Below are 15,663 nucleotides of genomic sequence, written 5' to 3' on the forward strand. Positions count from 1 at the left end.
CGAATCGAGCTTAATCGTACGATTAGAATTGAATCATGCAATGCGAAGTCTTTCTTTCGGCTTTTTGTATCCATGTACACTAATGACTGATGGTGGTTTATTGACATTAGCTTTGAAACAGGGCGGCGACAATTAGTAACCTAGCCTGCTTGAAATATTCTGGTATGCTATACATGCTTCTCATTCTAGCATCTTTGTGTGCATCTCCATAATCCTTTTCGTGTTCCTCAAAACTTCTCTATCTACCTATCTACCTTTTCTATCTATCTACCTATGCCTGTAACGGATCCGGTCCCTGCTGTTTGTCTACCAACACTCTCAACATATCTTGCTTATCACGACTGCTGACTGGTTGAAGCCTCCATCCACTTTAAATCCAAGTGCTTCTGGGAGGTGTACGTTACCAACATTGGGTGACCCCCTTCGCATTATATTAGGATGGGCTGAGTGGTCTCGGGATTTTTGTTGCACCATATACACGCCTTGTTTTGTTGCGAGCATTTGCTCCGTATTTGGAGCATTCAATGATAGAGTACAGGAGCGCCCTCTTAGTAATCCCATAACCATCAGGAATAAGAAGGTATTCTGTGAAATAACGCGTGACGCTGTGAGAATAATTACAACCAGCTGATGGAATGATCACGGAATGCGCTGCCGTAGAAAAATAGCGAGAAAGAAAGGTGGCAGAATGTTTTGGCAGCGTGCTAAATCCGGCAACACATTCTTCGGTCACCTGCTACTTCCGCGGGTTCCCGTGGCAACTGACTCATAGGTGATTCTACTACTTTCGCCAAATAAGTGTTTCAAGTAGCATTCAAGTCCTTCATCACCATTAGGTAAATTTTATGCCCACCGCATGACGAGGGCATCTGCCAGCGATTTCCAATTCTCCGGTCTGAACGTCTTAAGTTCAAATCCTATTCCATGCCACTGCATTTCCTCAGGCTTGAAGTAGAGCCGGAAACCAGCAAAAAAAAAAAATGAAGAAAGAAAGGAATGCCGCGAAACTAGTACGGCTGTAATAGTACATGAACAACCAAATTAGGAAAACCCACTAAGCTTCAACAAAGACACTCTCTATGCACAACAGGAATTGACCTCCTTGGGCCAGCATTTCACCCATATCTCCACCATGATTCTTGCAAATTGGCAAACTTTTACGTAATTTCATCTGAGTGCCTCAACCTACATAATAGAGTGAAACAAAGTAGCACAATAAAAGTGCTGCCTGCCTCTCAATTGTAACACGCTGCGAAATCTAATCTATAATCTGATCAGTTTTACGTATGAAATCCCATAGCAGCAACAAACAGCAGACTGAGTTCATTTCGTTATGAATATTGGAAATCTCGGAAAATTGCGTTGCCGGCTTTTTCTGGAACAGTTTACTTTCAAGTGAGTACGCAGAAATTACATTGAAAAATGAGTAAATAAAGGCCACAGTGCTCAAACTAAACGCAGATGCAACACATGCTGCGTACTCTTCGCAATGACGATCACTTGGCCTCAGTACGCTTGAATCGACTAGTAACGGTCTCGACTAGACGCTAGTTGCAATACACACATAAGTGTTAAGGCAAAGAAAAATCGCAGGTTTCACCTGAACGGTGAAGCAGTGCCAGCGATAGCATAGTTTATCGTCGCGCTTGGACACGTTAATTCGTTTGAGGCATCTGGGATTCAGCCACAAGGATGTTCGATCCGCTGTCCAGGAGTTTCGTATGAAGTTTCTGGAGTTCCTAGTAGAATTTAGTATAGAATTTCCCTATTCCAAGTTTGTTCCATGTTCATAGATGGCATGGGAAGCCAGCGTATCCTCTCCTCATGGAAACGTATTCAGCGTGGCTCACTGGTATGGTACCTGGTTCGTGTGTATTAAGTAATAAGTTAGAATCCCCAGCCTAAAGGTTTTTTTTTTTAACTTCCTGCTTTTTCATTCATTTTTCGCATTTTAGAAATATATATATTGGCGTCTTAGGAACCTCTGTCGCCTTTTTTTCAATAAACATAGTTACAGCCAACCAGACGAAAAAAAAAATGTGGGCGTGGGACTATACGGCACGGTAGATTACAGGACGTAGACAACCGGACGTTACTGCGTACAGGACTGTAGATAACAAGCCAACACTGTCGCCAACAGAAATTTTCTTTCACGGATTCCCCGACTGGGCAGCTTCAAGTTGCTTAGCTTGGGGAAGACGTTCCCCCGACAACAACAAAATATAAAACAAGACAGAAACGAGAGAAACTCGAAACCACAGACTGTCATTACAATACCATTACACAACAAGGCACTAATGCAGCGACAATAAAACATACCCCACGAAAGCTGTGCTACTTGCAAGTAAGACAGACTAGCCCGCACGCCTTATTTCGGTAGCTCTGTCAGAGCCATCACTTTGCCAGGAAGTAGGAAATAAATAACCCCGCCGAATAAAGAGCTATACATCCAAGAACACATTTGACCTTGCCGATGAAGACTAATCAGAGAGGCCCTGTAATACCGACAGAGAATGATAGAAGAAAGTGGGGAGGGGAGGGGGGAGAGACCGGCACTCTTCCAAAGGCCTGATGTATATGAAGGAATAGTCCTTTAACAACATAAGAAGCCAAATTGATTGGTGGCCTTGGTCGGCTGTCCAAGATTGCTCACGACCTAAGCTTTCTTCGTGGGAATAAAGGATGCAAAGCAATATAAAGGGACAGAGGGCGCAAGAAGTGACTGGCAGTTGGTCACATTTAGTGCCGAGCTGGGGATAAAAATGATGGGGCTGGACCATCCATGGGTGGCGCACGGGGAGTCGTACGAACCTACAGGTGAAAAAAGACTGGCTGATAATATAGGTCGAGCTAAGAGAGAAGTGGACTTGGAAATGGCATGTCGTGCGCGAAATTTAAAGGTAAAAAAGCACTCCTTGGAATATGAGGGTGCGCCCTACGAACAAAGCGATGTCGTCAAGAGGATAGAGCTGGAAAACGTGAGTCGAGAGGAAAGTCGTAAAAAGTCTCGAGATTTTCAGAGACACTAACAAGCAACACTAAATGAATTACGACCGCTAGAGTGTAGGTGTGTTTGACTGTTTGTGCGTTTGCCCTGTGTCAATGCCTCATGTTCTTTTGAGAACCTTAACTGATGGGAAATAGTTGATTACTAGATAAAGGTTAGGACGAATACTCCTTTTTTTTATGTCCCTCCAGAGCAAGAGTACGGTGACATGTGTGGCAAATGCGGACATTTTTGGTCTTTTTTCTGTAACTCCGCGTTACTTTAGGAGCTGCTTAACGCCACCATTGGAGTATGTATGACGTCACGGACTGCATTGTATATTCTAGTATTTTGGCAGCACTGGCACTGGACAAGTTCTCGTGAGACTTGATCGAAGGCCAATGAGCTTAAAAAATGTTGATGAGCCGATAAGCAGCAAATAATCATTGAGAAACAAAGGCTTGCTGTTTTCAAATAGCTTTTGGAAGCCACTCATATTGCGGAGAACTACCAAGATATCAAAAGGCATGAGAACTTTGTGCGGTGAAAATAAAGACTACGTATGTGCGATGCATGTATGTATATACTGTTTATAGAACAACATGTTCTTGGGCTAGTTGGATTATACTTGATGAAGGCACTGAAGCACAAAAAAGAAAAGAAAACAAAAACGAGCAGCAAGAGCACCCGACCAGACAGCAGTAGCGCCCATGTTGTTCAGTCTTGTATTCTTACAGTTCTTTTTCTTAGTATATAATACACTCTTATAAAACAGTTAATTTTCTTTACAAGATTTAGGGTTTATATCTGCCTCCAAACAGTAATTCTCATATGTCTTATTTGCGATTAATTTCTTGAAAACTCGGCCAACGCATCTTTCTTGTCAGAAATGCTTTGCCACGCTGACAACGCGCACACCATTTGTGACCTGAAAGTGCACACAGTGTTAGAAAAAGGATACAGGAAAGGCATGCCATACAGATGACGAATATTGTTATGAGACTTTTCTTTGCTAGTGCGACATTCTGCGATCCTATATTGCACTTGTCGTGCTTGCAACATTGACATTGTATCATCTTATCGTGCACTTTTCTCTCTTGTGACTCGTTTTTTTTTTTGTGTATCACGCACTGTATACGTAACCTTTGCGACACTCATAATGAGCCCTTCTACATTATGTCACTTGGAAATGTCTTTTTTGTTAAGGCGTCCGCAAATATTCGAAGCTTACGATTAACAAATCGAGTAGTGTTCTCTTCGATTTGGTCTTCGAATCGCATTGTCACTATGTGCAAATGCGAATATTTTGCTCATATTTTTCCAGTATTTTAAAACGTCTACTGCGCCGAATTAAACACAGAATTGGAGCAAAAGCACGGTAAATCTTCAGTCCCGCTGGCATAGTGTAAACATAAAACGAGAAATTGCGTAGTGGAGCAGGCTACGTTACTTAGGTAGCCATACCTTACCGACTACTCTCACTCACTCTCACTCTCACTCTCTGAAGATTCATGCGCATGCGCAGAAACTGCGTGTTAGCTCTTAATGCTCCTCCATATTTGCTTGTAAGAAACAACGCTGCATAACGGACTATGTAACGACAAAACGTTATAACTTTAAGAATACTAGCATGTGAACGTTGTTTTATAGCAACTCTGATAACGGCTCTTCTTTATTAGAAAACCACTCGGAAACGGATCGATTTGATTCGCTTTTGGTGCAATCCGTTCCGTATTTGACTCGGTCTCAAAAAATCGCTATTCGCCCACCCCCACTTTTTTTTACCTTTGTGATGGCGGGTGATGAATTTCCATATTGCTCATGTGAAAGGGGTAGCCGGCACCATCTATCCATTCCAATTAACGTATCCTTATTCATTGATGTCAATAGAGCTTCAGCGGAGAGGTAGCGGTAAATGCGAGAGAAATTCGTTAGCGTTACGTAGCGCCTCTTTGAGGCCCTGGATCTGCGATATAAACCGCGTTCACCACATCGCATGGTGCTGTTCAGGAGCTCACTCGACACGTGTCTTGCCTCTTCGAAAAGCATGCATGCATGCATGCATGCATGCATTAATACATACATACATACATACATACATACATACATACATACATACATACATACATACATACATACATACATACATACATACATACATACATACATACATACATACATACATACATACATACATACATACATACATACATACATACAAGAAGAAGGGTTTTGCGCCAGACACGAAGGTACAACATTAAACAAAGAAAAAAAGACGAACGTTATGGCACATCTCTTTACTGAAGTTTCGGCCGGAGGACCGGCCTTCGTCGGAGTGAAGTGACTTCAATGTGGAGAAGTTTCCTTTTTATTCGTGCTCGGGGCAATGGCGAAGCTAGGCCCCAAGGACGACACAAATTGTCATTCCGTGTCGCCGGTGATGACGACGATTGCCGTCAACGTAACAGAATGGACGGACGGATGGGACCGACGGACAAGGGGAAGCCAGTTTCGAACGCTTAGCTGTGTCCGAATAACGAACTCCCACACTCTCTTGCGCGTCAGTTTCAACTGCGTTAAAAGAAAAGCATAAACCGCTCATTTACAACAGCATGAACAAGGCAAACATACGCCATCGAGTCTGAAATTTCATTTTTACTTTCTGCTTTTGTCTTCCTCGTTTTGGGCATATGCGGAAAAGCAGCGCGTCAGAAGCTGCGCTTATTCCCAGTATCTCTTCCAAGAAACCGCATATTGAGTCTGCATATGAACTGTATATGTGCTGCTGTGTTGCCTCGCCTCGCCCCAACTCCTTGTCCCATATGCTCTGGCAATGCCCTGCGTTACGCAGCTCATCGCTAACCACTCTAACCGACTGGGAGGCAGCCCTTAAGAGCGGCGACCTCTCAGAGCAACTACGGGCTGTCCAGAGGGCCTGCGATAGGGCGGAGGACCACGATCTTCCGACCCCGACGTGGGTGCGGCCCGCGACGGCTACGGGGACTCCCTGAAAAGAGAGGCACCCTAACGCCGGTTCCTCGGGACCATTAATAAAGTTCTTTGTCTGTCTGTCTGTCCCTCAGCCCCATTTCACTCTTATGTAATGCCCACGGGCTTTTAAGGTGAAATAAACGGAATTAAATGAAAAGCATTGTCGAACGCTGCCGGAATAATTCGCGAAGTAACAAGTGCGCCGAAGCTCCATTCCTGTAGCTTTGACTTCATTGCGATACAGGAGGTCGCACGCGACTAGTCCGCGAGCCAGGCGTTAGCATCGATGCCGCTGACGCGTCGTACATCATTCAGCGTCATCGCTCAACTTGGCCGAAGGACGTTCGCTATACGTCAACGTTCGCGTCACGCATTCCGGTGCCGCTGAGCTTTATCCTTCCGAAGCAGATTCGCTGCAGCAGCAGCACCTACACAACTACACCGCAGGGAAAGTGTTTACGCGGGCAGAATCTTGGAGCAAGCACACCGGCGGCGGAGGTCTGGGTAATGCTTCCGCTGGCTGCCTCGCTTCATCCCCGAAAGAGCTGATTCAGGTCGGCACGTAAGCTCTGTCGGGCCTAGCAAGCGAAATCATTCCTAGTTTCAAAGCCAAGAATATACGCTGACCGACTAAGGCCAGCGCAAACAACGACAGTTATATTCACTGCGAACAGCTACGCTGATTAAGGTCTTCCAGTCCTCTAGAATTTACTCAGTTTGCGTATCTCTTTCGTTACAAGTCATTTTTTTTAATTTTCTCTGTCGTGAATGATTCCCGGACTTCATTTTGTCTTCTATCCTTACCACTGATTTTCCAATGACCATGCTTTTTTGCTCCATCGCATCTTTTGCCTCAATCATCTCGAGCAGCCATTTGGCTATGCTAACATCTGCAGTTGTCACCAAAACATTTCTCTCCGTTCCGTCTTTACTCGTTCGTCTCATGACCTCTTTCTCTTTTTTTCTTTCTTACATTTCGAGGGGTCAGAGGTGCTGTGTTAGCGTCGTTTGAACTTTTGAAACCCCTTCACCACCTCTGAGGAAATAAATAATTTGATGCAGGATTTTGCATTAATCAAAGGTGTAGGGCTACATTAATACGCCTCCTTGATTGCTGCATTAATTAAATTTACTTACGTTCATCTGAAACAAGGACAGAAACACTAAGCATGCCAACATCAACGTTTAACGAAACACTCTGTCATGCAAAGTGATAATTTTTACCAGTTATCTTTCCATAATTTTTAACTTTGGCCGTGCAGTAGCACGTATTGAAATGCGATGTAAGAGTCATATCGTATTTTACATAAGAGGTATGCTGAAAAAAGGTTCATCGCTTAACGTATCCCGCTAGATTTGGGATCCCTTGGAGGATGCCGCTCCAGTTTGTATCAGCTTGTTTACGGGCGCGGAGGGGGGTCACTTCTATGCTTATTAGCTATAATAGAAATTATATGGCGAAATTCACATTTGAAACTTCATAGACATGCGGGCCCCCTCAGGCAGCAAACGAATCCGAGGTTTCAAAAAAGATAGAGCATTAGTCAATCTGCAGTAGACAGTCGAGTGAACAATGCAAATGATTATAAGAAATGGCGGTGATTTTGAGCGCTTTGATGCAGAACAATATTTATTGACGTGCATCGTCTTTATATGCGTGTCACAGATGAGAGATTTGCGAGAATATAAACCCGAAAAGTGATTAGAAAAAAAAATACTCGAATCTTTCGCATTACGTTGCACCTGCCTCCCTTAGCTTATCACCGGGTTGCTAAGCTCTCGTGCCCCCGAAAAGCTCATTCGTAATCCGCTGTCATTGTTTACGAAACGAAAAAAAAAATCTCAAAGTAGGCTACCTTAGAAGTTATTCACTTTCATCTCGATGAGGAAGTAGGTGGCAAAGAAGGCAGGAAACAGGAGACAGTAATATCGCCTTTCCCCAGCAGCCTATGCCTTTCGCTCTGATTGTCGCATTTTTCCGAGTGACGACGAAGTCATTATTTTTCAGTGCTCCGAATTTCGAATGGTTCGCTAGGGCCCCAAGTCTCTCTTCTACGGCTGCGTGAAAAATCAGTAAAAGAAACATAGGCAGCATGTCGAGAACTATTGCACGGCTTATATCGGAGGGGGAACGCTTCTGCCAGGAGCTGCGTGCTTTGCTTCAAGCCTATAGAGCATATTCAGCGAATAACGCAGTGGAACTATTCTCCAACCTTTCTGGTACAGCGATTCCTTTACGAACCGTTGTGCTTGAGAAATCTTTATGAGAAATCAAAAAGATTCACGCCGGAAGCACTCTGAATAATCAGAATTCCGGCAGCTCTTTATTTACATAATTTATGCAGAGATATAGTGCAGCAGATCCCTCATTCTCTCTGAGTGACAAAGAGAGAGAGAGAGGAAACAGAGAAGGCAAGTACGTTAATCGGAAAAGAGCGTAGTTTCCTACAATAAGCTGAGGGAAGGTAAAATAGAAATAGAAAGATGAGAGGGACAAGAATGAAAGACGAAGTAAACTTGAGAAAGAGCGCGGAGTGACAAGAGCAGAGAAAGGTGGCCTTACAAGTCATGGCCCACACAGACAAAGGTGGTTTTATAAGCCACCCGTTTTCAAAAACGAAATAACAAAAGAAACAAAATGGCTGTTTTGAGCGAAGGGCGAATCATTGGCAGTGATAGCAAGGTTTAACTTTGGACTTCAGTTCATTAAACCATGTTTTAACACCACGCGAATGCGACATGTTGACGCGACGCTTCAAGTAATGCAGCTCCTGCTGCGTAGAAGGAACAGGGGCCCCGGCAGCCTCCGCGGTTGCGCTCTCGACAGAACTGTCAGCTAAGTGTGGGTACCTGATCACGCGGGGAAATCTGGGAACGAAGGAGTCGACCGTTTAGCCCGAGGCCTAACTAACCGGGAGGCCGGCCCCTCGAACCCAGATGCGCTCGCGGAGGCCCCCAAATCCTATGCTGACATCACCAACTTCTACAAGGAGACGAGATGCGTGTACCCGCCTCCCCACCCCGACCTCGAACGAGCGCAAGCCACCATGCTTCGCAGACTGCAGACGGATTCAATCCTCAGTCATTCTAGGCTTTATCTAATCACTGGAGGGGATTACGACCCCGTCTGTACTAAGTGCGACAATGGAGTGTTCGCCACTCGGGCACACATTCTCTGGGGATGCGAGGGTAACCCTCCCCCACAATCATTACTGCCAGCTTCCTCCGAGGAGGGTTGGAACCAGCTGCTGACAAGAGCAGACAAGAAAACGCCACTCGCACTCGTCTCGTGGGCCCAAGACGTCGGCCCCACCTGGGAGCCACACTAGGCCTACCTGCCCGAACTTCCTACCCTACAGTGGCAAATAAAGTTGTTTCTCTCTCTCTCTCCCCCGGCAGCTAGCAGGCGTCTCACAATGCTGAAGCAATCAGGAGCGTCGTCAGTGACCTTGCTAGTGCAGCAGCGTTTCGCCGGACCCTCCGCGTGTGCTCCATCCCCACGAAACACAGGCATCAACTGCACGTTGTCAAAAGGGAACTGTTGAACAGCGGCTACCCTTCACAACTGCTCAGAACAGAGTAAGGCAGTTCAGCTAAACCCAGAACTGAAGCTGCGAAAGAAAAAGTGAAACGCGTGGCGGTACCGTTCTCTGCGGAAACAAGCGAAGTCCTCGCAGGATTTAAGACTTGGATGGTTTAGTTCGTTGCTGGCTTGATGAAACGGGTTATAACGGCGCCTTTAGCACCGCGTCACTTAACTTGTCAAGAAGAGACATATTTGCACAAGAAGTTTTTAAGTCCGCGGGCATGAAGAGCGTGTATTGTCGTTACAGCGTGTTTTACAAACGTGTCTATTTCGCAGAAGAGGACGTTTAGCAGTGATTTGTGACATGATAATCTTCTGTTGTAATTGCTCTGTCAAAGCGCGCTGTGGCTCTGTGTTGTTTTGTTTTTTTCAGTGCTTCCGCGCAGCAATGGCTGCTTGCGTAACTTTTCCGCAGTAAAACTCAGTTCAAGTTCAGCGATTGTCCTCCTTGAATTCTTTCCAAGTCCCGTCCTAAAACGTGCCGTCATAACCATGTTCCATTTCCCCTTGCAAGAATTTTCAATCACGACTGTGTTCAAATATCCCACGTGCTTTCCCGAAAACATTACCGACAGCTGGTTCGCGTAAAAGATCCTTTGGAGCGCACAGGCTACAAGATACTCTGTGAAGAGTGTGACCGGCCGTGCATCGGCTCAAGCGCAAATTTTAAACAACGTTTTAAAGCAACACAAGAATGATGCCGCCAAGGGCCACAATGCCGCAAACGCCTCAGGGGAACATCACGAACTAACCAGACACAACATTGACTGGCACTCTGCAGTCGTCATTGCTGAGAGAGAAGGGGTTCTTGTGGGGAAAGGAGTAAAGGCTGGCACTACCTTCTGCAACCCATGCGGGAGCACGGCTCAGCGCCAGCAGGGTGGTGGGGATGGGAGTAAAGGAGAGAGAGGGTAGAAGGGAGAAAGGTAGAGGGTCGTCCTAGCAGCATCAGAGCAGCCCGGCCAGGAGGGCCCAGTGGGTACAGCCGGAGGAGTAGGCTGGTAATAGACCGTATAGGAGGTGGCCCAGCAAAAGCGAAGTTGTGGCGGATCAGGAAGCCCGAGGTGGTGGGATGGCCGTTAGGCTATCCGTATTTGTAGAAATTTCCTATAGTCTAGAGCCCCGACGAGTCGAGATACTCGACGACAGTTAGGAAGGCTGGTAGGTGATTACGACAGCCCGCGAGCTTTTAGAATCATACTACATTCAATCAGATGAGCACACGATGAACAGGACGGAGGGCAATCTTCCCGAAATATACACCCGCACACTGCACCACCTCACCTATAAATAGTCACGCGCCCATGCGTGCATCATCATTTTGAGCAAGGAAACCGTACGGGGCCCGAAACGTCATGTTGCTCTTTTTCTGTCGTCCTTGACCAGTGCACACTTTTTCCATCACTATGTTCCCTCTCTAGACAAGCTTTCGTGAAACACTTGACCAAAATTGCCCTTGCAGTAAGCGACAATGATACAGGAGTAAATACAGCTTGCCAGTTGAGGCAGTCGGAGAAAATGGGCATTACTGGCCACTTCACTGGCTCTATCTTATATAGTCGCTTCGGAAACGAAGAGAGCCGGAGCTCCACTGCGTGAACCCACATGACCCGCCGTGGTTGCTCAGTGGCTATGGTGTTGGGCTGCTGAGCACGAGGTCGCGGGATCGAATCCCGGCCACGGCGGCCGCATTTCGATGGGGGCGAAAGGCGAAAACACCCGTGTACTTAGATTTAGGTGCACGTTAAAGAACCCCGGGTGGTCGAAATTTCCGGAGTCCTCCACTACGGCGTGCCTCATAATCAGGAAGTGGTTTTGGCACGTAAAACCCCATAATTAATGAACCCACATGCCGGTAAGATCGAAAGCGGATGGAGTGCTCTTGGCGCTCTTTTCACCCGTTTCTTCTTTCCTTTTGCAAACCTTTTGTGCCACGATCACCGGCAGCTATGCATCAGCTAGCCCAGAATCGTACATTACGTAAAAAGCACATACCCAATAGAGGTTGCGCCGAGAATAAGGTTGTTGGTAGCAAAGGACGCCGAAAGCACTAAACATTGTAAGGCCAACAGCAATCTCGAGGGGACAACACCACGTAGCTTGCGCAGAAGCTCACAGCTGCCAAGGGCCCTATGTAGTAGCAATGCAGATTTACCGAGAAAATGAAATCGATCGTAGTTCGCAGGTAATAATGCGTCGTTTCACTCGTCACACCAGTTCTAGAAGACTTTTTAGCCTCACAGCTCTGTTAGAAGACACCATTCGAAGGCCCCATTTGAGGGCCCCATTTGAGGGCCCCATTTGAGGGCCCCTTGCGAGTCTTTCAAAACGAGTCTTAGAGCCTGAAGGATAAAGAGTTTAACACAGCAACTGCCTCCTCACCTGTAACCTAAATATTAATTTGTACAAAACTGATGTAAAATAGTGTAAAAGAACTTCAAATTTGAAGTTATTCTCAAATGCCACGCAACGAAGAAATGACTGTTTCACGCAAAACAAACAAAAATATACATGATTCACCTACTTTATCTGAAATAAATATCATGTTACTTATATCATATTATCAAATATAATTCCAAAGTAAAATTTTGAAGCGCGGCGGAAAAAAAAAAGATCAGTACAAGCCGTAAAAATCTCTGCGAGTAAAATGTCGTATAAAGCTATGTATTTCAATTAAATAACTATAGCATATAACTGAGAGTGTTGAAGCCTGTTGTTTAGCAGTCAACCACAAAGTTTTACGGATCACGTGATCTCACGAAACCATCAATTTCCTAGGAGCCTGTAAGAGTAGTCAGTAAAACCAAACATCACAATATTGTTCGCATTACTGACAAAGGCTGTAAATGCATATACTAGGCTGCGTTTTAAGGCGGTGCAGATATTCAGATTTTTCTCAGATCTCTTGTTCCGTAAAATATTGTGGTTGACTGTGCGTGGCTTGAATTCCACAACAAGCAATACTATGCCATACGAAAAGGTAGTTGTGTGCACCAAAAGAAAACATGATCAGAAGATATTCAATCCACATCATTATTTATGTTCTATCACACAATTTTCATAAGAGTTCAAGTGTTACATTACACAGTCTTCGTTTTAATTCTTGCTTTATATTATAAGTCTTCTTACGACCATTCCTTCGAACCTAACAAACCGCCCCATAACCGCCGAGTTCTTGTTCAGTTCTCCGTATTGGCTGAGCACAATTATACCAGGAAGAAGCAGGCAACCAAAACAAATCGAATTCTAGTGCTGGGTATGAGCCAGTGTTTGGACACAAGAAAGAGATGCCGCTGCGGTCACAGTAAATAAGTTCCGAGCTGGGGGAATCACTTCAGTCTGCTGTCTTTTTTGCTTTACTGTGTGTGATGCCACCAAATCGTTAATGCATATTGTGTTTGGCGACAGTATTGTTTTACCGATCGCATGATCGTACTATTTTTGCAGCCAACAGCACGCCACATAATTCAGCCTCACGCCGCTAAAGGCCACTTTGGAGGCCGCATACTGCCCGCGGGCGGCATGTTGTGCAGTCCTGGTCCAACGCGAACGATTTATGCGGGATGTTTTCAATCTGAATGCAAGCGTGAGTCGCTGGCGGAGTCGATAAGAATTTCCACGCATAAAGTCTGCTCACGCCACTACAAAGGAGGACGACGACGCCTGCGGTCATATCCAATGCAGATAAGCCAGTTCTCTTCGCAGCACCGTCGATGTAAAACAAGCCAAAAAAAAAGTGGGGGGGGGGGGGGTGAATTCCACCGTCTTTGGAATCGGGCAAGGTTTCCCCAAATATTACGAGCCAAATGAGCACGCAAAAAGTCGACGGAGCATTCTTGGGGCAGCGCGCTTTCGAAGGGCGACAATCGTTGGTCGATACGCCTGCATCGCAGATGTGGAAAGAGAGAGAGAGAAAGTATTAAAGAACGAAAGAAAGAATGAATGACAGAACAGAGAATGAATGGACGAACAACAGAAAGAAAGAAAGAAAGAAAGAAAGAAAGAAAGAAGGAAAGAAAGAAAGAGCGATCCTGCCTGGCAGAAGGGAAAGGTAGAGAAAGCGATGACACCGAAGGTCGATTCCGCGCGCAGGCGGTGATACGTTTTCATTATTGACCCGAAAGACAAACCGGGCCAGCGACCAGCGCTCATGTGTCTTCCTACGGAGGAGCCCGCCTCCTAAAGTGGACGAGGGAAGCGCAGAAGTTTGCGCGCACTCATCGTTTTTGCGGTACATGGTCCTGGAAGGGCATCGGAAAGAACAAAGTGCCGTAAGCCATCGAGGAGTGCATCTATCCCAATCGGAATAGATTCCTGCTGCTGCAGCGTTCCCCGCTGACCTTCGGCCGTATACGGCGGCAGTTTACGGGAGAGTAATGGCTATGGGTCCTGGCGGTGGGAGACAAAAGAGCCCGTAGGCAACGGCGACATGTTCTGGCTGATGGTTATGGCCTTCCTGCAACAGCGGAGCAAGAGACATGCCTCCGCGGGTGCAACAAGCTTTGAGCTTCGGAATGGCGCGAACACGATCGAGCACTTGGGAACACACAACAGCACTTCGTTTCAATTTTTCACGTGACGAGTTCATCCCAACTGTCCGCAAGGTGAAGGTTTGGTCGCGTCGACCGAGCGTGCGTTCTCTAATAGCAGTAAAACTTTGGTTCGGGCTGCTTGGCTCCAAGAACGCGCCCTTCCTGTGTAAGTGTCTCTTCTTTGTCCGTGTTTCTGCGCGCAGTCGTACCTGTAGACTAATCTAATAACATACCTACCTCTCCCGATATATTGGGTAATGGTACCGACCATGCTGCGATAAGTACTCCCAGAGGAGTGCAATGCTCTTCTCCCGTCTAGTGTATGGGATGCACTAGCTAAAATTAACATTCCTGCAGCTAGAAATGCTAAAATCCCTGTTGCGTCATTTTTCTTAACCTTGAAAAGGTTAGCTCGAGAAAAAGTTCGGGCAACCAGCGTTAATTAAAGCTGACCAGTGCTCACCAGAGAGAAACACACGTACAAACGTGGACCGCAAAATAGGCGAGGTAAGAGGTGCTTGTAAAACATATTTGGAAAGTGAAACCAGTATTTGGACACTATAAGAGCCGCGTATCATCTAGCACGTAATCAATCATCTCCCCAAAAACAATGCACTTGTGAAAAAAAAGGCTTTCATTCGATGCATCAGTTTACATTCAAAATTCGAGGTCATACCATGGTGTTCTCCCAGTGCATGTAGCATGTATGTACATTGGTAGCACACGCATGTAGAACATGCGGTGCGACACCGATTCTCTAGCGAAATGGCCGTGACTGACACTGAAACAACCTCGTTAAAAGCGCAGTGCTGCCAATTTCGTACTATCTGTTAATGCCCTCAAACTGCGCCACCCCTGGAGACAAGAGCCACTCGCTGGATAATGGAATACTAGGCAAACATCCGAAATGGTCCTTGTGCATTGACGTATTTTGGTCGCAAAGCCTACACGGGGAAGTCCTAAAAATATTTCACTACCTTCGAGCAGAACGGCGAGCCTAAGGCGGAGCCTCCTACCCCGTGTGTATGTCTCTGTAAAGCAGGTAATTTAATCTGTTTGCGCGAAGTCACATGACCTAAACCTGAGTGGTGTGCCACTGCCCGAGAATATTGAGTACGTTCTGAGGCACGGGACCCGAACTTAGCGGTGGAGCTTTCCTTCCTCCCGGAAGAAAGAGTAGCTACAGCTCACGCAGTCCCCAGGCTCGGTCAAAGACGTAAAACGATATACGTGTTCATTATGCAAAAAAGAGGTGAGGCGTGCAGACAGGACACAAGAGTAGAGAAGTGGACAACACGAACGTCCACTTCTCTACTTTTGCGTCCTGTCTGCACGCTTCACCTCTTTTTTGCGTGATGAATCCTTACCAACTAGCTCAGCTTTCTGTCGTTCTAAACGATATACGTGTGCCGCGGAATTCGTTGACATAGTCTCCAGTGAAACTCGGAGCACTAAGTGTAGAAGGCGTGTTGTCCCGCTGGTAAATTTTTGTTGCGAGAGGAAGCTCAGGTTGCTCACTTCCGATAAAGGTTTTTTTTCCGTCTTTTTACAACGAAGCTGTTTATGAC

General features: G+C 46.0%; 1 protein-coding gene across 2 annotated transcripts in view; it reads right to left on the reverse strand.

Moving 5' to 3' along the window:
- Positions 1-15,663, reverse strand: part of LOC135911496 (eye-specific diacylglycerol kinase-like) — a 655,226-nt gene that overhangs the window by 608,288 nt on the left and 31,275 nt on the right. The window lies entirely within an intron of this gene.

The sequence above is a fragment of the Dermacentor albipictus genome, chromosome 10 (genome assembly GCF_038994185.2).
Source record: "Dermacentor albipictus isolate Rhodes 1998 colony chromosome 10, USDA_Dalb.pri_finalv2, whole genome shotgun sequence".
Classification (NCBI taxonomy): Eukaryota; Metazoa; Arthropoda; class Arachnida; order Ixodida; family Ixodidae; genus Dermacentor; species Dermacentor albipictus.